At 46.1% G+C, this 26,009-nt stretch overlaps 1 protein-coding gene and 1 non-coding gene across 2 annotated transcripts in view; both read right to left on the minus strand.

Moving 5' to 3' along the window:
* Window positions 1-26,009, minus strand: part of LOC137363001 (histone H2A-like) — a 63,154-nt gene that overhangs the window by 33,602 nt on the left and 3,543 nt on the right. The gene's annotated exons all lie outside the window — the stretch shown is intronic.
* Window positions 13,434-13,505, minus strand: trnat-cgu (transfer RNA threonine (anticodon CGU)). Its single transcript has one exon. It is a non-coding gene; the product is annotated as a tRNA-Thr (tRNA).

Here is a 26,009-nt window from a genome sequence, read left to right on the forward strand (position 1 = left end):
TCTGCTTGTAAATGAGGGTGATGATGCCTTTTTTCATGGATTCTGACATGCTGCCAGCCAGGAGCATAGTCTCGTATACTTCCAGCAGGTCCGGGCCGACCCAGTCCCACAGGGACGAGTACAACTCTACCGGTGAGCCGTCGCTCCCGGGAGTTTTACTCGTCTCGAAAGACTCTACGGCCTTTGTCAGCTCGTCCAGAGTTAGCGGCTTGTCCAGTCCCTCCCTCCTGCTGTCATCTAAGACCTCTGTGATAGATGACAGGAAGAACTGGGAGGCTCTGCTGTCTGTGGGCTTCGCGTCATACAGCCCAGCATAAAAGGATTTGCTGATCCTTAGTATGTCGGACTGCGAAGACGTTACCGAGCCATCTTCTTCCTTCAGGCTGCTGATAACAGAGCTCTCTCTGTGTACCTTTTGGAAGAAGTAACGCGAGCACGTCTCATTCTGCTCGATGGAGCGGACTCTGGACCGGAAGATGATCTTGGAGGCCTCCTTGGCAAAGAGCGAGGCCTGCTGGCTCTTCACCTCTTGGAGGTCCTCCTTGACCTCGACCCCCATTGACTGCAACCGGAGTAGATTTTGCATAATTTTCTGGAGTCGGGACAGTTCCCTCTGTCTCTCTCTCGCCTTCTGAACACCTTTGTGGATGAAGAACCTCTTGATGTTCTCCTTAATCGCTTCCCACCAGTGAACTGGAGACTCAAAGAGGGGTTTCACGGTCCTCCAACCTTTGTAATCCCTTTTGAGTTCCTCAACCTTCTCTGGGGTCAGCAGTGTCGCATTGAGCTTCCACGTCCCTCTGCCAACCCGCTGGTCGTCCTGTAAGTGACAGTCGGCCAGTAAGAGGCAGTGGTCGGTGAAGAACACCGGCTTGACGTCGGTGGATTCAACCGTGACAGCACGGGACACAAACAGGAAGTCAATCCTGGAACGGGCAGACCCGTCCGATCTTGACCATGTGTATCTGCGCTGCGCTCCGTCTGCAGGTTTGCTGAAGACGTCGTGCAGTTTGGCATCTTTAACTGTTTCTATTAGGAATCTGGACGTAGCGTCCAGTTTGCTGTCGTCACTGCCGGATCGTCCAGCCGCATCGATGATGCAGTTGAAGTCACCGCCTAGGATGACCGGCCTGGACGTCGCCAGCAGCAGTGGGAGCTGCTGGAAGACGGTCAGCCGCTCGCTGCGTTGTACCGGGGCGTACACGTTGATCAACCGGAGCGGAGCGTTGTTGTACATCACGTCTGCTATGAGGAGGCGGCCGCCCACCACCTCCTTAACTTCGGAGATGGTGAAGTTACCTCCCCGCAGCAGAATACCAAGGCTGGAGGAACGGCAGTCATTACCCCCCGACCAGATCGATGGCCCGTGGGACCACCATCGCGACCACTGCCTGTAGGTGCTGAGGTGTGGTATTCTGCACTCCTGCAGAAACAGTAGGTCAGCTTTGACCTTGGCAAGGTAATCCAAGGTTGAAATACATCGCGTAGTAGATTTAATGCTAAGCACTTTAATGGAAGCAATTCTTACACCCATTTTTTACTAAAAATTAGTTGTTGCTTCCCATACCATTTGTCCTCGCTAGTCCCAGTCCTTCGGGATGTTCCTGCATACCCATCGTGTGCGCAAGCAGTTTCACGTTGATTGGGCTCAGAAACCCCTCCTGATTTTTCATGCAGGGTTTGTTCCGCTCGGGTGACATCGGGGGGGTCTTGTAGGCAGAGAGCATTGGGTTGTCCTCAGCTGCTTCCATCTGTTCCTCCTCGAAAACATCACAGCTCCCGGTCTCCCGGAGCTCAGGTGCGCCAGACGTGTCTTTGCTCCCGGTGTCCCGGAGCTGAGATGCGTTGGCCACGTCGTTATGTGTGGGGCATTGGGGTTGGGCCACGCCGGGCCCATCACAGCTTCCAGTGCCCGGGGGCTGGGATGCTTTATCATCCATCTCGGAGTTCTGCCGCCTCTTTTGAAGGGGCTGTCGTTCCAGCATTTCCCCGTCCAGTGAAGAGGAGTTGTTGCAGTCTGATTCAGAAGAGAGCCTCCTCTTGCCACTGGTTTGGGTGGTGGCTTTGGGATGTTTTTTCTTTGTGGTTTTCCTCTGGACCACTTGCCACTGACCTGTTTGTGTAGATAGGCTGACTGGAGGGGAAGCTATGTTGGATTTGGTTCTTGGCAACGAACATTGCCAGGTGGCAGATCTGTCGGTGGGAGAGCATTTCGGTGATAGTGATCACAACTCCCTGACCTTTACTATCGTCATGGAGAGGGACAGGAGCGGACGGGATGGGAAAATATTTAATTGGGGGAGGGGGAATTACAATGCTATTAGGCAGGAACTGGGGTGCATAAATTGGGAACAGATGTTCTCAGGGAAATGCACGACAGAAATGTGGAGGTTGTTTAGGGAGCACTTGCTGCGACTGCTGGATAGGTTTGTCCCGATGAGGCAAGGAAGGGATGGTAGGGTGAAGGAACCTTGGAAGACAAGAAATGTGGAACAGCTAGTCAAGAGGAAGAAGGAAGCTTACTTAAGGTTGAGGAAGCAAGGATCAGACAGGGCTCTAGAGGGTTACAAGGTAGCCAGGAAGGAACTGAAGAATGGACTTAGGAGAGCTAGAAGGGGACATGAAAAAGTCTTGGCGGGTAGGATTAAGGAAAATCCCAATGCGTTCTACACTTATGTGAGGAACAAGAGGATGGCCGGAGTGAGGGTAGGGCCGATCAAGGATAGTGGAGGGAACTTGTGCCTGGAGTCGGAGGAGGTAGGGGAGCTCCTAAATGAATACTTTGCTTCAGTATTCACTGGTGAGAGGGACATGGTCGTTTGTGAGGACAGCGTGAAACAGGCTGATATGCTCGAACAGGTTGATGTGAAGAGGGAGGATGTGCTGGAAATTTTGAAAGACATGAGGACAGATAAGTCCCTGGGGCCAGACGGGATATACCCAAGGATATTAAGGGAAGCGAGGGAAGAGATTGCCGCGCCTTTGGCGATGATCTTTGCGTCCTCACTGTCCACTGGAGTAGTACCAGATGATTGGAGGGTGGCAAATGTTATTCCCTTGTTCAAGAAAGGGAATAGGGATAACCCTGGGAATTATAGACCAGTCAGTCTTACGTAGGTAGTGGGCAAATTATTGGAGAGGATTCTGAGAGACAGGATTTATGATTAGTTGGAAAAGCATAGTTTGATTAGAGACAGTCTGCATGGCTTTGTGAGGGGCAGGTCATGCCTCACAAGCCTTATTGAATTCTTTGAAGATGTGACAAAACACATTGATGAAGGAAGAGCAGTGGATGTTGTGTATATGGATTTCAGCAAGGCGTTTGATAAGGTTCCCCATGGTAGGCTCATTCAGAAAGTAAGGAGGCATGGGATACAGGGAAAGTTGGCTGTCTGGATACAGAATTGGCTGGCCCATAGAAGACAGAGGGTGGTAGTAGATGGAAAGTATTCAGCCTGGAGCTCGGTGACCAGTGGTGTTCCACAGGGATCTGTTCTGGGACCTCTGCTCTTTGTGATTTTTATAAATGACTTGGATGAGGAAGTGGAAGTCTGGGTTAGCAAGTTTGCCGATGACACGAAGGTTGCTGGAGTTGTGGATAGTGTGGAAGGCTGTTGTAGGTTGCAACAGGACATTGACAGGATGCAGAGCTGGGCTGAGAAGTGGCAGATGGAGTTCAACCTGGAAAAGTGTGAAGTGATTCATTTTGGAGGGTTGAATTTGAATGCAGAATACAGGCGAAAAGACAGGATTCTTGGTAGTGTGGAGGAACAGAGGGATCTTGGGGCCCATGTCCATAGATCGCTCAAAGTTGCCACCCAAGTTGATAGGGTTGTTAAGAAGGCGTATGGTGTGTTGGCTTTCATTAACAGGGGGATTGAGTTTAAGAGCCGCGAGGTTATGCTGCAGCTCTATAAAGCCCTGGTGAGACCACACTTGGAATATTGTGTTCAGTTCTGGTCGTCTCATTATAGGAAGGATGTGGAAGCTTTAGAGAGGGTGCAGAGGAGATTTATCAGGATGCTGCCTGGACTGGAGGGCATGTCTTACGAAGAAAGACTGAGGGAGCTGGGACTTTTCTCATTGGAACGAAGAAGGATGAGATGTGACTTGATAGAGGGGTACAAGATGATGAGAGGCATAGATAGAGTGGATAGCCAGAGACATTTTCCCAGGGTGGAAAGAGCTATCACCAGGGGGCATAATTTTAAGGTGATGGAGGAAGGTTTCGGGGAGATGTCAGAGGTAGGTTCTTCAAACAAGAGAGTGGTGGGTGCATGGAATGCACTGCCAGCGGTGGTAGTAGAAGCAGATACATTAGGGACATTTAAGCGTCTCTTGGATAGGTACATGGATGATAGTAGAATGAAGGGTATGTAGGTAGTTTTGATCTTAGAGTAGGTTAAAGGTTCGGCACATCATCGTGGGCCGAAGGGCCTGTACTGTGCTGTACTTTTCTATGTTCTATGTTCTATAACACAGGTGTTGGGAGGCTCAGCCTGGCTGCGCAATGTTACAAGGACGCTGAGTGACACCATCGACAACGGGACAGAGAGAAAAACACACAGAAAACGAATAGACTGTGAGGAAGCAAAAGTGAGGAACGGAGAGAGAGAGACAGACAACGAAACTGAGATGGAGAAACAAGGCATTTGTATGATTGTGCTCTCCCTGTTGTGTAACGGTATTTCCTGTTGTGTAAATATATTTTCTGTTGTGTAAAGATGTACCCTGTTGTTGTGTAAAGGTTTTCCCTGTTATTGTTTTATTTTCTGTTGCTGACCGTCTCCTCACTGTGACCATTTGTCCTGGTTTTATTGTGGCCAAAATCACCATCTGGTGGTGGAGAGGAGGCTCTGCAGGAAGGGGTTGACAAAGTGGGAGAGACTCGGCTGGTCCGTGTTTGCAGTTTGTGTTCGTGTGAGCAAAAGTGATTTGTTACTGATTGATGTGTTCACTCAAAGGAAAAAGCTGATTGCAATCGAGCGCATCTTGTTATTATGGGGAAACACTTGATGTTTTGAAAGTGAACTGTTTGTGTTATTAAGAAACATAAATAGCAGAGAATGGTTCCGATCCATCGACTTCTGTGTTATGGGCCCAGCATGCTTCCGCTGCGCCACTCTGCTAACTGTCGGTTTAAATTTTAGCTGCCTGTTAGTGAAATGTGTTCATTTCTCCAATGTTTTTATAAAAATAGGATTGTAGTCGGATTTCTCAAGAATCCCGGACTCAGCAACACACGTGCTGACGGACTCACCCTCACTGCACAATGACACAAGGACACTGAGTAACAGCACCGACAATGAGGCAGGCAGAGAAAGACACACAGAAAACCAAGAAGATATTATCAGGACCCAGAAAGGAACAGACAGAGAAAGACACACAGAAAACCAGGAAGAGATTATCAGGACCCAGAAGGGAACAGACAGAGAAAGACACACAGAAAACCAGAAAGAGATTATCAGGACCCAGAAGGGAACAGACAGAGAAAGGTACTGAGCAAACCAGCAAGAGACAACGAAAGACTGATGATTTATGTAATTGTGTTCTCTGTTGTGTAAAGATATTTCCTGCTGTGTAATATGTTCTCTGTTGTGTTACTGTATTCGCTGTTGTGTGAAGATGTTCTCTGTTATTGTGTAAAATGGTTCCCTGTTGGGTAAAGATCTTCTCAGTTGTGTAAATATGATCCGTCTTGTGTAAAAGTGTTGCGGGTTGTTTAAATATGTTCCCTGCTCTGTAATGTAGAGCTGATTCTGCACTAATGGAATTGCTACAGTATCTTCCAGTCTGATACTGTATGAGGGCTGGAATGTGATCCAAAGCACAATCTATACAAATTAAATTGCTATTGTATCTTTTAGTTTCACAATCCGGGGGAGTTTTAAACTGAAATCTCAGTTTGTATCTCAGGTTATGCTATCTTTCAGATTCTCTCAATCTGATATCACACTTGAGATTTAGACTTAAGAAAGGATGTACTGGCATTGGAGGAGTTCAAAAGCGATTCACTCAGCTGATTCCTGAGATGGAGGGGTTGACTTATGAAGAACGGCGAAACAGGTTATTCATTCGTGTTTAGAAGAATGAGGGGTGATCTTTTTGAAACGCACAAGATTCTGAGGGGGCTTAACAGGGTGAAGAAGGGTCTCTGACCTGAAACATTAACTCTGCTTCTCTCTTCACAGATGTTGCCAGACCTGCTGAGTATTTCCAGCATTTCTTGCTTTTATTAACAGGGTAGATGTTGAGAAGATGTTTCCACTAGTGGGGGAATCTCAAACTAGGCGACATAGTTACAGAATATGGGGACACTCATTTAAAACTGAGATGCAAAGGAATTTCTTCTCTCAGAGGGTAGTGAATGTCTGGAATTTTCTATCCCAGACAGTATTGGAGGCTAAATCACTGAAAGTATTTAAAGAGGATGTAAATAGATTTTTGAAATATTGGAGAGTTGAGGTCCATGAAGAGCTGGCATGAAAGAGGAGTTGAGGTCTGGGGCAGATCAGCCATGATCTTACTGAATGGCAGGGCAGGTTTGAGGGGCCGAATGGCCTACTCCTGCTCCTATTTCTTCTGTTCTTATGTTATGTTATATCTAATGTGTATGTCAGGATGCACTATGGGAATTAATACTGAAACTTATAAACTCATAATGTGTGTAAATATTGGGCTGATATTTAACTTGAATCTCAGAGTACATTATTGTAGTTAATTCTGTAAGTTTGAAAAGGGAACTCTGTTCCATAATGAAAACAAGAAATGCTGGAAATACTCAGCAGGTCAGGCAGCATCTGTACAGAGAGAAGCAAAGTTAACGTTTCAGGTCAGTGACCTTTCAGATGCTGCCAGACCTTTTGAAAGTCCATGTACACCACATCAACAGCATTGCCCTCATCATCCCTCTCTGTTTCCTCATCAAAAAACTACAGCAGGACAGTTAAACATGATTTTCCCTTAAGATATCCATGCTGGCTTTCTTGAATTAACCCACATTTGTCCATGGGATTATTAATTTTGTCCCGAATTATTCTTTCGAGAAATTTTCCCACCTCCAAAATTGAACTGACTAGGGAGTGAAATGAGGTGAGTTGCTCTAACAGAGAGCCAGCACGGGTTCGACAGGCTGAATGGCCTCCTTCTGTGCTGTAGCCATTCTATGATTGTATGATTCTAGCAACAACTGTTGGTGGAGAGGCAGTGATGCAGGAATGGGTTGACAGAAAGGGGAAAGTCTGGGCTGATGTGTGTTCGGGTTTGTGAATAAAGGTGATTTGGAAGCTGTGTTCCAAATTGAAGTGTTTACTGGAAGGAAGAAGTTGATGTAAATAAAGAGTAAAAGGTGTTAAGATGAAGCGTGGTGTGATTGTGGGCAGCAGTAAATATAGTGCTGGTGAATTATTTGTGTTAATAAACTTCCACTGCGCCCTCTGCTGCAGGCTGCTGTTTATATCCAGCTGTGTATTAGTGCTGTGTGTTAACGAGATAAATGTTTGTTTCAACGCTGTTTATAAAGCAATAGCATTGCACTCAAACAGTCCCAGACATAGCAACACACGTACAAAAGCAAAATACTGCAGATGCTGGAAATCTGAAACATAAACAGAAAATGCTTGAAATAATCAGCAGGTCTGGCAGCATCTGTGGAGAGAGAACAAAGTTAATGTGAGCTAAGGAAACAGACCTGAACTGTTAACTGTTTCTCTCTGCACAGATGCTGCCAGACCAACTGAGCATTTCCAGCATTTTCTGTTTTTATTACAGCAACACAGGCGTTGGGAGGCTCAGCCTGCCTACACAATGTTACAAGGACGCTGAGTAACACCATCGACAACGGGACAGAGAGAAAAACACACAGAAAACCAAGAATAGACTGTGAGGAAGCAAAAGTGAGGGACAGAGAGAGAGGCAACGAGACATAGATGGAGAAACAAGGCATTTGTATGATTGTGTTCTCCCTGTTATCTAAAGGTATTTCCTGTTGTGTAAATATGTTTTCTGTTGTGTAAAGATGTACCCTGTTGTTGTGTAAAGGTTTTCCCTGTTATTGTTTTATTTTCTGTTACTGACCGTCTCCTCACTGTGACCATTTGTCCTGGTTTTATTGTGGCCAACATCACCATCTGGTGGTGGAGAGGAGGCTCTGCAGGAACGGGTTGACAAAGTGGGAGAGACTCGGCTGGTCCGTGTTTGCAGCTTGCGTTCGTGTGAGCAAAAGTGATTTGTTACTGATTGATGTGTTCACCAGAAAGAAGAAGCTGATTGCAATCGAGTGCCTTTGGAAGCATCTTGTTATTATGGGTAAAATACTTGATGTTTTGAAAGTGAACTGTTTGTATTATTACCAAACATAAATAGCAGAGAATGGTTTCGATCCATCGACCTCTGGATTATGGGCCCAGCACACCTCCGCTGCACCACTCTGCTAACCGCTGTTTCCAATTTCAGTTGCCCGTTAGTGAAATATGTTCATTCCCCAATGTTTTTATAAAAATAGGATTGTAGTCGGATTTCTCAAGAATCCCGGACTCAGCAACACACGTGCTGACGGACTCACCCTCACTGCACAATGACACAAGGACACTGAGTAACAGCACCGACAATGAGGCAGGCAGAGAAAGACACACAGAAAACCAGGAAGATATTATCAGGACTCAGAAATGAACAGACAGAGAAAGGTACTGAGCAAACCAGCAAGAGACAGCGAGATAAAAGCAAAATACTGCGGATGCTGGAAATCTGAAATAAAAACAAGAAATGCTGGAACCACTCAGCAGGTCTGGCAGCATCTGTGGAAATAGAAGCAGAGTTAACGTTTCGGGTCAGTGACCCTTCATCAAGGAGGCGAGGACAAATGGTGTGGGAAGCAACAACTAATTTTTAGTAAAAAATGGGTGTAAGAATTGCTTCCATTAATGTGCGTAGCATTAAATCTACTACGCGATGTGTTTCAACCTTGGATTACCTTGCCAAGGTCAAAGCTGACCTACTGTTTCTGCAGGAGTGTGGAATACCACACCTCAGCACCTACAGGCAGTGGTCGCGATGGTGGTCCCACGGGCCATCGATCTGGTCGGGGGGTAATGACTGCCGTTCCTCCGGCCTGGGTATTCTGCTGCGGGGAGGTAACTTCACCATCTCCGAAGTTAAGGAGGTGGTGGGCGGCCGCCTCCTCGTAGCAGACGTGATGTACAACCACGCTCCGCTCCGGTTGATCAACATGTACGCACCGGTACAACGCAGCGAGCGGCTGACCGTCTTCCAGCAGCTCCCACTGCTGCTGGCGACGTCCAGGCCGGTCATCCTAGGCGGTGACTTCAACTGCATCATCTGGAGGTCTAAAATGGACCAGGGGGGGAGGGACACGATGTTCAAACCTCTGGACAAGGGCGGGAAAAATGTACCCAACGTCGCCCTCATCCTGATGACCACCTTCGTGTGCAGCTGCACCAAGCTGTGTGTGGAGCCCCAGTACACAAACACCAAGTGTCACTATGTGCTGAGGTGTTGCGAAGGATGGGTCTGGTCACATTGCCGCGGATCGCTTCATCCAGTTGGACCATACCGTACCAGCTATCCTTCGTGGGAATGTTTCTGCGGGAAAACACCTTTGACCACCAATCCATCAGGCAGTGGTCTGCACGGAATGTCCCCAAGGCCCTATGGGAAAAGGAGACGGGGGCTCCTGTCGGATGGTTCCCTGAGCAGACTGCCAAAGTCATTTGGCAGAATGCCTCATCACCAGAACTTTCAAACACGCACCAAGATGTAGCTTGGCTGGTGGTAAGAAGAGCCCTTCCTGTCAGATCCTTCCTGCATGCCCGAAGTCTCGCCCCCTCCACACGCGTCCCTCGAGGTGGCTGCGGTGGGGAAGAGACAGTTGCCCACCTCCTTCTGGAATGTGTCTTTGCAAAGCAGGTGTGGAAAGAGATGCAGTGGTTTTTGTCGAGGTTCATCCCAAGCAGCTCTGTAACACTGGAGTCTGTGCTCTATGGGCTGTTCCCAGGGATGCACACCGAGATAAACATTAACTGCTGCTGGAGGACCATCAATTCGGTGATAGACACTCTTTGGTCTGCCCTAAACTTGCTGGTCTTCCAGCGCAAAGAGTTGTCCACGACCGAGTTTTGCAGACTGGCACATTCCAAGGTCCAGGACTACGTGCTGAGGGACGCACTAAAGCTTGGGGTAGCCACTGCAAAGGCTCAATGGGGAAAGACCACTGTGTAAGGTCCCCCCGCCATAGTGAACTGGGCAGCTGGACCCATTGGAAACCCCTCGTGTTGTATACACCAGATATGGGTTTGTTGTAAAATGTCCATGTCAGGTAAAATGGTGTGGAAGGGTTGTGAGGCAACTCACTCCTGTATTGAAGAAAGCTGATTTCCTTTGCACTTTTTGGAATGTCAACTTGGTGCTGTTTTGAACTGTTGTATAATGCATTTTTTACAGATTTATATGAAGAAAGCATATTTTTAGGAATAAAATCCTGGGGATTCATATGCATAGTTCTTTGACGGTGGCAGGACACATTGAGAAAGTAGTTAGCAAAGCATATGGGATCTTGGGCTTCATAAATAGAGGTACTGAGTACAAAAGTAGGGAAGTTATGCTGAACCTGTATAAATCTCTAGTTGGGCCACAACCAGAGAATTGCATCCAGTTCTAGTCAACACACGTTTGGAGGGATGTGAGTGTCCTTGAGAGGGTGGAGAAGATTTATCAGAATGGTTCCAGACATGAGGGATTTTAGCTGTAAGGTTAGGTTGGAGAAGGTGGGGTTGTTCTCCTTGGAGCAAAGGAGATTGAGGGGAGATTTGATAGACATGTACAAGATTATAATAAATATGACAGGTTTAGATAACTTATAGGGCTATGGGGATAGAGCGGGGGAATGGGACTGAATGGATTGATTTACATGGGCTTGATGGGCAAAATGACTTCCTGTACTGTAGTGACTCCAGGACTCAATGACTCTCTCTCCTTCTCTCTCTCTCTCTCTCTCTCTCTCTCTGTCTATCGCTTTACCTCTCTCTGCCTCTCTCTCTCTATCTGTCTTTAGCTGGTCCTCTAACTTTCTATCGCACTCTCTCTCTCTCTTTTTTCACTCTCTCTCTCTCTCCATTACACACATATTTGTCAATCACATGTCAAAGAAGGAAGCGTAATGAAGGAATGGCTGCGCTCTTGAAAATGTTTCCAGCAGAATAGTTAAATGTTTAAAGTTTCTGTAGGGAATTTGACCTGAGATGGTGAGACACAAGGATGTGAGGTTATTAAAGTCTTCACCAAATGTAATAGGGAATAATTTTCTTCACTGGTGAACCCAAAGGAACAAATATGGCACAAGAATGAGAAAAGTCAGAGGATTGAGAAACATCCAATGGTTCTTCACATCTACAAGTCAGCAGACCCACAGAAAAACAGTAGGTTGAGAGTTCAGATCCAGTGATAGACTGGACAAATATCGAGCCAGTGCTTTTTTCTTTATAAACCTGACATCTGTCCACTTGGCTATTGCACCTCGTCTCGATGTATCTGATAATACTGATACTATTTGTATTCCACAGTTGCTTTGAAATCACAGGCAATATAAATGGATTGGGAATGTCAATGGTCAGGAACCATTAATGGATTGGGAAAGTCAATGGACAGGAAAATATCAGTGGATTGGGAAATTCTATAGACTGAGTTATATCAATGGATTGGGACAGTTCAGTACATTGTGAAACATCAATGGATTAGGAAACAGGAATTAAAGGGACAGATGGAGTTCAACCTGGAAAAGTGTGAAGTGATTCATTTTGGAAGGTCGAATTTGAATGCAGAATACAGGCTTAAAGACAGGATGCTTGGTAGTGTGGAGAAACAGAGGGATCTTGGGGTCCATGTCCATAGATCGCTCAAAGTTGCCACCCAAGTTGATAGGGTTGTTAAGAAGGCGTATGATGTGTTGGCTTTCATTAACAGGGGGATTGAGTTTAAGAGCCGCGAGGTTATGCTGCAGCTCTATAAAGCCCTGGTTAGACCACACTTGGAATATTGTGTTCAGTTCTGGTCGCCTCATTATAGGAAGGATGTGGAAGCTTTGGAGAGGGTGCAGAGGAGATTTACCAGGATGCTGCCTGGACTGGAGGGTATGTTTTACGAAGAAAGGTTGAGGGTGCTGGGGCTTTTCTCATTGGAACGAAGAAGGATGAGAGGTGACTTGATAGAGGGGTACAAGATGATGAGAGGCATAGATAGAGTGGATAGCCAGAGACTTTTTCCCAGGGCAGAAAGGGCTATCACCAGGGGACATAATTTTAAGGTGATGGAGGAAGGTTTCGGGGAGATGTCAGAGGTATGTTCTTTACACAGAGAGTGGTGGGTGCGTGGAATGCACTGCCAGCGGTGGTAGTAGAAGCAGATACATTAGGGACATTTAAGCGACTCTTGGATAGGTACATGGATGATAGTAGAATGAAGGGTATGTAGGTAGTTTGATCTTAGAGTAGGTTAAAGGTTCGGCACAACATCGTGGGCCGACGGGCCTGTACTGTGCTGTACTGTTCTATGTTCTATGTTCCAGATGAAAGGATTGCATTAATCAATGGATTAGAATGTGGAGAGGCAGGAGAAAATGATGCCATTTTAAGTAGGGGGCCGGGGGTTAGTAGAAACAGACCAGGGCTATTTTACTCTCTATCTCACTCCTTTCTTCTATCTGGCTCATTATCACATCCTCTCTCTCTAAGAGCAGTAGGAATCACTGGAACCCACACTTGCTGCTCAGATTGTTTGGTTCCGGGAAAATACAACTTCCACATCAGATTGACAGGAAGGATAAATGTGATCAGAGCCAATCATATTCCTTTTGGTGATGTGTGCTCAGCTTTGTTATATCAGCAAAGGCAGCAGGAAATGCAAATCCTGAAGAGTTTTGATAGAGTGAAGAAGGAGAAAGTGTTGCCAGTGACAGAAGGGTCAGTAACCAGAGGAAACACATTTAAAGTAATTGACAAAAGAATTCGAACTGTGATGAGGAAGTTGTTTTTTCAGCAGTGTGTTGTTCTGGTCTGGAATGCAATCCTGAAAGGTCAGTGGAAGCAGATTCAATGCAAACTCTGAATGGAATTGGATATTTACCTGACATGGAAAATCTAACAGGGCAATGGGGGAAAGGACAGGAGTGCGGGATGTGGGATTAATAGAATAGCTCTGTTAAATATCAAGCAAATGCACAGTAATAAGGTTCAGTGCTTGGACCTCAGTTATTTTCACTCTATCAATGGCAGAAAAGGCTCGAGGAACCATGTGGCTACTCCTCATGTTCTTCCCAGTGTCCAGGATAAAGTGTAACATCACACTGATTTCCAGATGGCCGAAACAAATGCAACTGACATCTTTTGTGGAAACATCACATTTAAAGTGAGAAACGAATCATAAGGCACGCACGGGGATTGAACCCGTGATTTTCATTTTACGAGACTGACGCCTTACCACTTGGCCACCATGCCTTTGCGTAATGGATACCTGAGGCTCCAGAGGAGGATTTGTGATTCTTTTTCAATTTGGTTGAAACAGCATCGAGAAACATGCACAGAAATAAAGAGGGGAACAGATCAGCCTCATTTACATCATCAGCATCATGAAATCTTCATTCAGACGTTCCATTCCCATCCTCAGCTTTTCTCACATCTGTACAATAATATAAGAGTGGACATTGGGTTGTTACTGGGCAGATTATATAAATAGACTATGTGCATCATCACAGGAAGTGATGTAATATAATCTGTACGGCACCTCATGGAGAGTTGCCGATGAAACCTTCAATGCAAGGTGTATAGAGTAAACTCAGGTTATTTTAACCGTCAGATTCTTATAAATTCTGTACTAAGCCTTGACAGATATCAGAATATTATATGGGGGCCACAGTAAACCAAAGTGAAGATGGAGAAATCTTTGCCTGCACCTTTGAAAAGGTCACTGGACTGAACCAAGCCGAGGAGTGGCCGAGATGGTTCCAGAGGTTTGCAAGGTATCGTACTGCATCGGGTCTCGTGCAGAAGCCAGACATGGAGCAGGTCAGTACGCTATTGTCTGCAATGGAGGGATTGTGCAGGCAACATCCTCATGAAGAACAGAAGGCTACATGTGAAGAAGTTATTAAGGCACTCAAGACCTATTTTAATTGAGGAAAAAAATGTCATCGTGGAGCCAAAGTTAAAACGCTGCATTTGCTGACAACGCAACCACCAGGTGACGCTGTACTAGCACATGCGCAAATGCAGCCTCTTCCACTGAAACGTCACTGTCTGTGACATTCAGGCAGCTGCCAGGATTAAAGATGGAGCTACTCAATTTATCACAGAAAACAACTTCGACCCAAAAATCCACTCAAAGGTTGCCATCACCGCCTCCGTCCCACCCCAACAGTCCCCCGCTACCTCTTGCGCATTCGCCAGTTATATAGTACCAAGTCATCTTAATTCACCGAAAGTGAATTACTTTAGGAGCAGTGACTGTCGTTTCATAAGCAAATATGGCACATATCTACACAATGGACATGTTTTGGTTGATACTCGGAGAACGTTGCGCTATTTGAAGTCTCATTAGAAGGACAGCACCTCTGACAGTGCTGCACACCCTCTGTAATTCAGTGAGGTTTCATAGAGTCATAGAGTTATACAGCACAGAAACAGGCCCTTCGACCATCATGTCCGTGCCGGCCATCAAGTACCTATCTATTCTAATTCAATTTTCCAGCACGTGGCCGTAGCCTTGTATTCTGTGGCGTTTTGAGTGCTCATCTAGATACTTCTTAAATGTTGTGAGGGTTCCTGCCTCTACCACTCCTTCAGGCAATGTGTTCCAGATTCCAACCACCCTCGAGGTGAAACATTTTTTCCTCAAATCCCCTCTAAACAGTGCCATCCCATTCTCCGGACGATCATTCCCCGCTTTCCCCATCCCACTCTCTGACTGCTCACTCCCCGCTTCCCCCACCACCACCCCCATCCTGCTCTCTGGCCGCTCACACTCCAGGCCATGGGCTCTGCCGCTTCCCTCCTCTCGGCCACTCGCTCCAACATTGCCCCATCACCTCTCGAGGCTCGCCTTGCTTTATCGGGTGGTGCGGTGAAGAATGATCGAATGTTGGAGCGAGAGGCCGAGAGGAGGGAAACAGCATGGCTTAGAGCTAGTGTCTGGAGGGACGTGGGGGGGAAGCGAGGCTTGAGTGGACGGAGAGAAGGCAGTGCGGGGGTGGGGGGGGTAGCAAGTGGCCGGAGGGCGGGGGAGCGGGGTAGCGAGGAGCGTGCAGTGAGCGGCCTGGAATGAGTGGCTGAGAGGGGGGAGAGAGTTTTCCCGCGCATGCGCCACTTCGTCCTGAAAGACGTAGGCTGAGCATGCGCAGCATCTCAGAGCGCAGGAGACTGTTTGTGCATGTGCGAGCTTGGAGCGCTCTGATGACGTCGGCTGGCTGCTGCATTGTCAGGAATCACTTTGAATTTAATAAGCGTACAAAACAGAAAGGGGAGAGTATTCATTCATTTATCAATGACTTTTACAATCTCACGGAGGATTGTGAATACCGCAACTTAAGAGAAGAGCTGAATGGAGACAGGATTATGTTCGGGGTATTAGACAACACCATTTCAGATCATCTACAGTCCAGGGCTGATCTCACATTAACGAAAGAGTTTCAATTGAGCAGACAAACAGAGGTTAGAAAGTTTAACCAATCCGTTGTTCGAGGGGACAGGGAGAGTCTGATCTCGAGAGTTGCAGACTCAATTGAATTTGTTCAGAAAACAAAAGGAAAAATTAGTGGTAAAAGACAAGAAAGACGGGAAGAGCATCTAGTGGTAGCTGCAACCAATTGCAGTACGTGTGGCTGAGAGAGACACAAGTGGGAAAACTGCCTCGCCAAAGAAGCTGAGTGTTTTTCCTGCAGCAAGATGGGACACTTTCAGTCAGTGTGTGGCAGTAAAATACCAGCACTGAATATAATTAAAGGGAAATCCCCAGACAGCAAAAACATTAATGAAGTACAGGATATCCAGTGTGGAAATACATTTTTTAGGTGAAATCCAGGAAATAAAGTGAGAGTTGCTGGACGACAGAAATTCTGAAATATTTTAAGATCGAGGTAGATAGATTCTTGATAAACAAGGGGGTGAAAAGTTATCGGGGGCAGGTGGGAATGTGGAGTTGAGGTTGCAATCAGATCAGCCATGATCTTATTGAATGGTGGAGCAGGCTCGAGGGGCCGAGTGGTCTACTCCTGCCCCTAATTGGTATGTTTGTATGTAAGAAAAGATGTTCTAGATACAATGAGAACTATCATTTGTTTGGAAATGGATTTGAACCCCCTTTTATCAAAAGGTTATAGAGCTTTAATTTTTCTGCAATTAACAGGCAAATCCTTGTGGAGTTGAGATTGACAGAAACAATGGGCTGGATTCTATAGAGCCCTCGACGTCGAGATCTGTGGTGGGGGTGGGGTGGGAGCCGCTTGAAGATGGCCCCGGATGAGACCCGCCACGAACCTCAACGCCGGCAGCGCCTGGCTCGATATTGCCGGCGACGGCGAGGCCTTGTGGGGCACCTCCACCGCTCGGCAACGGGACCACAAACCTGCATTAATTATTATCCCATCACTTCCTGATATCCAGCTGCGATCTTCAGCCCAGTGGCCAGCACTGCCGTGCCTTCGGAGCCCCATCCGGGCAAATGAGGTGCAACACTGGTGGGGAGGGGGGAGAAGGTAAGTTTCTCAGTGTGGGGGAGGGGGGGCGGAGTCAAATTAATGTCATGGGTGTCGGGGATGGTGGGAAGGGTTACAGTTTACAGTTTGTGCAGTTTTGGGCGGAAGGTCAGATGGTAAAGGTAGGTTTTGGGAGGGAAGGGCAAATAATTAATTTAACTGTTATTGGGGGGATGGGAGAGAGGCAAAAGCAATGTATTTATTTTATTTCATTTAATCTTCCTTTAAATATTTTCCAGTCGGACTAACAGCCCTTTAAAAATGGCTGACACTCCAGTACAGTACGAAGGCAGTGCTGCACTATCAGAAATGCTGTTTCTCAGGTGAAACAGAAAACTGAGGATCCCTCTGCCCTCTCAGGTGGATGTTAAAGGTACCATGGCACTATTTCAGAGAATAGAAGGGGAATTATTTCTGGGATGCTGGTCATTGTTTAACCCTGAATCAACATCACTTAAAAACAGATTATCTCGTTTTTATCACGTTGTTGTTTCTGGGAGCTTGCTGTGTGCACATTGGCCACCATGTTTCCTACATGACTACAGTGACTACACTTGGAAAGTCCTTCATTGGCTATAAACGGCTTTGCAATGTCCTGTGGTCGTGAAATGCAAGTCTTGCTTTTTCCATTGTTATCAGTGTCATTGTGATCAAAAGATAGGATTCGTGAACACAAAGTTTAAATCAATTTTGATTAAAATAATGTAAAAGCATCGATATTCTTGCACTGTACTTAATAATCTCCATCTTCCTATCCTTACAGAGTGCAATGTCGTCGACCCTGAAATTGATTCCAGAATCTCATAGAATCTTAGACTCAAAGAAAGTTTAAGGCACAGAAAGAGGCCACTTGGCCCACAGACAATTTCAGCCCAGTTCTGATGAAAGGGCACAGACCACAAACGTTAACTCTGTTTCTCTCTCCACAGGTGCTGCCAGGCCTGCTGAGTATTTCCAGCATTTTCTGTTTTTATTTCAGATTTCCAGCATCTGCAGTATTTTGCTTCTGTGTTAATTTGAAAGTTAAAACTGAACCACCTGTTTACAATTCACACTGGGGTCTCCCATGAAATGATTCTGTATAATATTGATATAATGAAAACAGATTCCGACACAGAGCTTCCTGTGGGGAATTGAGGATTTGAAAATCAGCAGACTCTGCAGGAATTTCCACTGGGAGCACAAATTCACAAAATCTACCTTTTATATATCGATTCATTTTAATTGTCCTTCTGGAAAATTATTTTGCAACAATTTAAACATCAACCCACAGCTCCATGACTGGGTCAATTATGAGGTCATCCTCTGACAGGTCATGTGACAGCTGGAGCCACAAGACATCAGAACCAGATTTGTGACTGGATTAAAACCCGGAATCCTGTCCCAATGGCTTTTCAAATAAAGCTGTTGCTGTTTGAAAACACAGCAGTTAAACTTTCTGCCTGACCATGAGGGGAGCTAGGGAGAAATTTACAAAACTAAATCCTTTTACAAAATAGTTCAAAAATCATTAATATAGAAATCATGTGAGGATTTATATGCAGTCGAGAAACAAGCAGATACAGAAAGTACAGAGGAGAGCTGAAAAAGGAAATGAGATCAGCAAGAGAATGTATGAGAAAAGATTAGCAGGTCACATAACTGGGAACACTGAAGTCTTTTACCAACATATGGACAGTCAATGAAAGGGTGGGTCAATTAGAGATCCTGTGGAGGCAGAGGGTGTGGCTGAGGCACTAATTAAGTATCACAAAATAAGCAGATGCTGCAAATGTCACAGTGAAGGAGGAGGAAGTGAAGAAATTGGACAGGATGAAAATAGATAAAGAGGAGACAATTACAAGGTTGGCAGCACTCACAGTAGAAAAGTCACCCAGTTTGAATGGGCTGCATCCTGGGTTGCTGAGGGAAGTAAGGGTGGAAATATCAGAGACTCGAACCACAATCTTTCAATCCTCCTTGAATATGGGAATGATGCCAGAGGACTGGAGGATGCAGGTAAGCTTGGGTAGTTCGATCTTAGTTTAATTTGACCATTTTTATCATGTATCCATTGTAATAACCAACAAGGTCAAGAAAGCCATTTTATAATTAACACATGACCAAAGGAGCCATTTTGTGTTCAATACTAATGTGCCGTGTAGAGGACACTATTTGTGCTTAAACATTAGCACAACACGGGAAGAAACGGTTACCGATTCTAAGTTCTCACTCAATTGGTGCAGAGTATGAGCACCAGGGGTTACTTCTGACAGTTGAAGAGATCATCGCATCTCATTGGATAGCTACCACCCACTCCAAGCTGGGCAGCCCCCAATCAGTTAGGTGCTGTCCTGCCACAACCTGCTTGCTTCAATGGGTGCTTGGAGCTTAGAGAGTCATCTCTCAACAGGCGGATCGATAATCAATGCACCAAGAAAAACAAGCTCAACAAAGAAGACACCAGTCCTTCGCATCACAAGCTGGAATGTGAGGACCATGTGTCCTGGCCTTACTGACACCCTTCTGCAGGTTGATGACACACACAAGACAGCTTTGATGGACAAAAAACTCACAAGGCTCAATGTGGACATTGCTGTGATGCAAGAAACTAGACTCGTCCAAAGTGGATCCCTCAAAGAGAAACACTACACCTTCTTCTGGCAGGGGAAAGCCCAAGAGGCAACTCGTGAGCATGGAGTGGTTTTCACAGTAAAAAACACGCCACTTGAGATGAGTGAACCAACCACAGTAGGCTCAGAGAGACTTCTTACTCTTCACTTGTCAACAAGCGTGGGCCCAGTTAATCTCATGTGCATCTATGTCCCGACACTCACCTCCACCCCAGATGTCAAGGATTAATTCTTTGTGACACTTGACACTGCCATCAGTAGAATTCCCAGCACTGAGGGACTGTACATTCTAGGAGACTTCAACACAAGCTTGGGTACTGACTACACAGCTTTGCCAATGTGCATAGAGCACCAGGGGATTGGCAAGATGAATGAAAATGGACAGAGGTTGCTGGAGCTATGCTGTCACCATGGATTCTGTGTGATGAACAGCTACTTCCAGGTCAAGCTGTGCCACAAGGTGTCCTGGAGACATCTGAGATCACGCCACTGGCCCCAGCTAGACCTTATCATCACCAGACATACCACCCTCAGCAGTGTCCTCATCACTCACAGCTATCACAGCGCTGACTGTGACACTGAGCACTCCCTGGTGTGTAGCAAGGTCAGGCTTCAGCCAAGGAAGCTTCATCCATCCAAGAAGAACGTCGTCCTCAGATCAACACTTGACGAACCACCGATCCAGAACGGACCCAGGAGTTCCTCAACATCCTCGATCAGGCTCTTTCAGACAACAATGCTCAAGGTCTCAGTGCGGTGTCAAAGTGGAATCATCTGTTAACAAGCAGATGGAAAGGTGAGTGGAGCATTCCCTTAAACTCTACATAACGGAGAATATTGTCATTGAAGTGGCTCTCAGCGCCATTCCAGACTTCCCTGTCATGGAGGAGCTGGACAGTGACCCTACCATAGTGGAGCTCAACAAAGCCATTGACCATCTTGCCAGTGGTAAAGCCCCGGGAAAAGATGGTATTCCACCTGGAATCATCAAGAGTGGAAAAGCGGCTCTACTGCAGCATCTCCATGATCTTCTGTGTCTCTGTTGGAAGGAAAGATCTGCACCTCAAAACATGCGTGATGCAAACATTGTCACCTTGTCCAACAATAAGGGGGAATCGCAGTGACTGCAGCAATTAGCGAGGCATCACCTTGCTAAGTATTGTGGGGAAGGTCTTTGCTCACATTGCACTGACCAGATTGCAGACCCTGGCATCACACATCTATCCTGAGTCTCAGTGCAGCTTCAGAGCTGGTAGATCGACAGTCGACATGATTTGCTCACTTTGGCAGTTGCAGGAGAAGTACTGTGAACAGTACAGACCACTCTACATTGTCTTTACATATGAACATACGAATTAGGAGCAGGAGTGGGTCACTCGTCCCTTCGAGCCTGCTTCACCATTCAATAAGCTCATGGCTGAACTGATTACTCCACATTTCCATCTACCTCCGATAACCTTTCACCCCCTTGCAGATAAAGAATCCATCCATCTCTCCCTTAAAAATATTCAAAGACTCTGCTTCCACCGCCTTTTGAGGAAGAAAATTCCAAAGAATCACGACCCTCTGAGGGGGAAAATTGCTCCTCATCTCTGTCTTAAATGGGTGACCCCTTATTTTTAAACAGTGACCCCTCGCTCTAGATTCTCACACAAGGGGAAACATCCTTTCCACATCCAACCTGTCAAAACCCCTCAGGATCTTGTATGTTTCAATCATGTCGCCTCTTTCTCTTCTAAACTCTAGTGGATACGAACCTAGCCTGTCCAATCTTTCCTCGTAAGACATCCCACCCATTCCATGTATTAGTCTAGTAAACCTTCTCTGTACTACCTCCAATGCATTTAAATCCTTCCATAAATAAGGAGACCAGTACTGTACTCAGTGTTGCAGAAGAGGTCTAACCAATGCCCTGTCTAGCTGAAGCATAACCTCCCGACTATTGTATTCAATTCCCCTGGCGATAAATGATAACATTCAATTAGCTTTCCTAATTACGTGCTGTACCTGCAGACTAACCGTTTGTGATTCGTGCACTTGGACATCCAGATCCCCTGCATCTCAGATCTCTGCAATCTCTCACCATTTAGATAATATGCTTTATTATTCTTCCTGCCAAAGTGGACAATTTCCCACTTTCCCACATTATACTCCATTTGCCAGGTCTTTGCCCAGTCACTTAACCTATCTATATCCCTTTGTAGCCCCCTTATGTACTCTTCACAACCTACTTTCCTACCTATCTTTGTCATCAGCAAATTTAGCAACCATACTTTTGGTCCCTTCATCAAAGTCATTTCGAGAATTGTAGAAAGTTGAGGCCCCAGCACAGATCCCTGTGGACCACTCGTTACTTCTTGCCAACCAGAAAATGACCCATTTATGCTGACTCTCTGTTTCCTGTTCGCTAGACTATCTTCTATCCATGCCAATATGTTACCCCTGACACCATGAGCTTTTATTTTCTGCAATAACCTTTGATATGTCACCTTATCCTTCTGGAAATCGAAGTACAATACATCCACCGGTTCCCCTTTATCCACAGCACATGTAACTCCCTCAAAGAACTCCAATAAATTGGTTAAACATGATTTCCCTTGCACAAACCATGTTGACTCTGCCTGATTACCTTAATTTTTTCTAAATGCCCTGCTATAACATCTTCAGTAATCGCTCCTAACATTTTCCCTAAGACAGATGTTAAGTTCACTGGCCTGTCGTTTCCTGCTTTCTGTCTCCCTCCCTTTTTGAATAAATGAATTACATTCGCTACTTTCCAATCTAACAGAACCTTCCCGAAGCGAGGGAATTTTGGAAAATTAAAACCAGCGCATCAACTATCTCACTAGCCACTTCAGGACCTGGCGACTTGTCAGCCCGCAGCTCCAACAATTTGTTTAGTACCACTTCCCTGGTGATTGTAATTTTGTTGAGTTCCTCCCTCCCTTCCATTTCCTGACTTACAGCTGATAATGGGATGTTATTTGTATCCTCAATAGTGAAGACCAATCCAAAGTATCTGTTCAATTCATCTGTCATCTCTTAATTATCCATTATTAATTCCCCAGACACACTTTCCATAGGACCAACACTCACTTTGTTAACTCTTTTCTTTTTAAAATATCTATCGAAACTCTTACTAGTTGTCTTTATTTTTCTTGCTAGCTTTCTCTCGGACTCTAATTTTACCTTCCTTATCAATCTTTTAGTCATTCTTTGCTGTTTTTTATATTCTGTCCAATCTTCTGACCTGCCTCCCATCTTTGCACAATTATAGGCTTTTTCTTTAAGTTTGATAGTATCTTTAACTGTTTTCATTAAACATGGATGGTGAGTCCCACCTTCGGAATTTTTCTTTCTCGTTGAAATGTATCTATTCTGTGTATTCTGAAATTTTCCTTAAATGTCTGCCACTGCATCTCTATTGACCTATCCCTTAACCTAATTTGCCAGTTCACTTTAGCTAGCTCTGCTTTCATGCCCTTATAATTGCCCTTATTTAAGTTTAAAATACTAGTCTGGGACCCACTCTTCTCTCCCTCAAACTGAATGTAAAATTCAATCATATTATGATCGCTACTACCTCAGGGCACCTTAACTATGAGGTCATTAATTAATCCTATCTCATTGCACAATGCCAGGTCTAGTATAGCCTGCTCTCAGGTTGGCTCCAGAACTTATTTTTCCAAGAAATTATCCCAAAAACATTCTGTGTACTCCTCATCGAGGCTACCTCTGCCCATCAGAATTTTCCATTCTATATGGAGATCAAAATCCCCCATAATTATTGCTGTACCTTTCTGACAAGCTGCCATTATTTCTTTTTTTAAACCCCATCCAACAGTGTGGTTAATGTTAGGGGGCCTGTACACCACTCCCACAAGTGACTACTTGCCTGTATTATTTCTCATCTCAACTCAAACTGCTTCTACATCGTGATCTCCTGAACTCAGGTCATCCCTCTCTATTGCGCTAATACCATCATTAATTAACAGAGTTACCCCACCACCTTTTCCAAGCTTCCTGTCCTTCCTAAATGCCATGTAACCTCCAGTATTCACATTCCAATCTCTGTCGCCCTGCAGCCATGTCTCTGTATTGACTATCAGATCGTACTTATTTATTCTATTTGTGCTCTCAGTTCATCTGTTTTGTTTCGAAAGCTCCATGCATTCAGATACAGATCATTTAGTTTTATACTTTTATTATTTTTGTAACCTCTAGCCTTATCTGTCGATTTACTCTTAGATTTGTATGCTCTGTCCGTTCCTGTCACAGTCTGTTTATCATTTCCCATATTTATACCTTTCTCTCTTGCCTTGCCTCTCCTCCTTGATTCACCATATCTTCCCAAACTTGATCCCTTGCCCCCACTATTCAGTTTAAAACTGTCTCTACTTCCCCAGTTATGTGGCTCGCGAGAAAACCGGCACCAGCACGGTTCAGGTGTAGACCGTCCCAACGGAACAGCCACCACTTTCCCCAGTACTGGTGCCAATGCCCCACGAACCAGAACCCACTACTACCACACCAGTCTTTCAGCCGCACATTACTTTCTCTAATCTTATTTGTCCTATGCCAATTTGCACATGGCTCAGGTAATAATCCAGAGATGATTAACTCTGAGGTTCTCCTACTTAATATGGTGCCTAGTTCCTCATACTGACTATGCAGAACCTCTATCCTTGTCCTGCCTATGTCGTTGGTACCGACATGGACCACGACAACTGGATCCTCCCCCTCCCATTGTATGTTTCTCTCCAGCCCTGAGCAGACGTCCTGAATCCTGGCACCGGCAGGCAACACAACCGTCTGGACTCTTGCTCTTTGCTGCAGAGAACAGTGTTAATCCACCTGACTATACTGACCCCTACTACCACTACATTCCTTTGTTCTCACTCTTTGAGCCGCAAACACTTGTTTTTAATTTTCAAAATATACTTTATTCATCAAAATCTGCAAAAATTACATTGCCAAACAGTTTCAAACAGCACCAAAAAATACAAACATTGCAAGGGAGATCAGTTTCCTTCAATACTGTCATGAGTTTCTTCACAACCCTTCCATTTCACTATTGTCATGCCAATTACAGTTTTACATTTACAGCAAAAGAAAATATCAACGATACAGTTCGAGGGGATTCCCATGGATCCAGCCCCTCAGTCCAGCTTGCTGGGGGGACCTTACACTGTGGTCTTTCCCCATTGAGCCTTTGCTGCGGCTGCCCCAAGCTTTAGTGCGTCCCTCAGCACGTAGTCCTGGACATTGGAATGTGCCAGTCTGCAACATTCGGTGGTGGACAACTCTTTGCGCTGGAAGACCAGCAGGTTTCGGGCAGACCAAAGGGCGTCTTTCACCGAATTGATAGTCCTCCAGCAGCAGCTGATGTTTGTCTTGGTGTGCGTCCCTGGGAACAGCCCGGACAGCACAGACTCCTGTGTGATAGAGCTGCTTGGGATGAACTTTGACAAAAACCACTGCATCTCTTTCCACACCTGCTTTGCAAAGGCACATTCCAGGAGGAGGTGGGCGACCGTCTCTTCCCCACCACAGCCAACGCGGGGGCAATGTGCGGAGGGGGCGAGACTTCGGGTGTGCATGAAGGATCTGACGGGGAGGGCCCTTCTCACCACCAGCCAAGCTACGTCTTGGTGCTTGTTTGAAAGTTCTGGTGATGAGGCATTCCGCCAAATGACTTTGATGGTCTGCTCGGGGAACCATCCGACAGGATCCACCGTTTCCTTTTCCCGTAGGGCCTTGAGGACATTCCGTGCAGACCACTGCCTGATGGACCGGTGGCCAAAGGTGTTTTCCCGCAGAAAGTGCTCCACGAAGGATAGGTGGTACGGCACCGCCCAACTGCATGGAGCGTTCCGCGGCAATGTGACCAGGCCCATCCTTCGCAACACCGGGGACAGATAGAACCTCAGCACGTAGTGACACTTGGAGTTTGCGTATATTGGATCTACCCACAGCTTGATGCAGCCGCTCACGAAGGTGGTCATCAGGATGAGGGCCGCGTTGGGTACATTTTTCCCGCCCTTGTCCAGAGATTTGAACATCGTGTCCCTCCGGACCCGGTCCATTTTAGATCCCCAGACGAAGCGGAAAATGGCTCGGGTGACTGCCACGGCGCAGGAGTGGGGTATGCGCCAGACCTGCGCCACGTAGAGCAACAACGTGAGCGCCTCGCACCTGATGACCAGGTTCTTACCCACAGTGGAGAGAGATCGCTGCCCCCACATGCCCAACTTTTGTCGTACCTTGGCTACACACTCCTCCCATGTTTTGGTGCACGCCCCGGCCCTTCCGAACTGTATCCCCAGCACCTTCAGGTAATCTGACCTGACGGTGAAGGGGACAAAGGATCGGTCAGCCCAGTTGCCAAAGAACATGGCCTCGCTCTTGCCGTGGTTAACTTTGGCTCCCGAGGCCAGTTCGAACTGGTCGCAGATGCTCATCAGTCTGCGCACGGACAGCGGATCCGAGCAGAAAACGGCGACGTCATCCATGTACAGGGAGGTTTTGACCTGAGTGCCTCCGCTGCCTGGGATTGTCACCCCTCTTATGCTCGCATCCTTCCTAATAGACTCAGCAAAGGGTTCAATACAGCAAACAAACAAGACCGGGGACAGAGGGCA

The sequence above is a fragment of the Heterodontus francisci genome, unplaced genomic scaffold (genome assembly GCF_036365525.1).
Source record: "Heterodontus francisci isolate sHetFra1 unplaced genomic scaffold, sHetFra1.hap1 HAP1_SCAFFOLD_51_2, whole genome shotgun sequence".
Classification (NCBI taxonomy): domain Eukaryota; kingdom Metazoa; phylum Chordata; class Chondrichthyes; order Heterodontiformes; family Heterodontidae; genus Heterodontus; species Heterodontus francisci.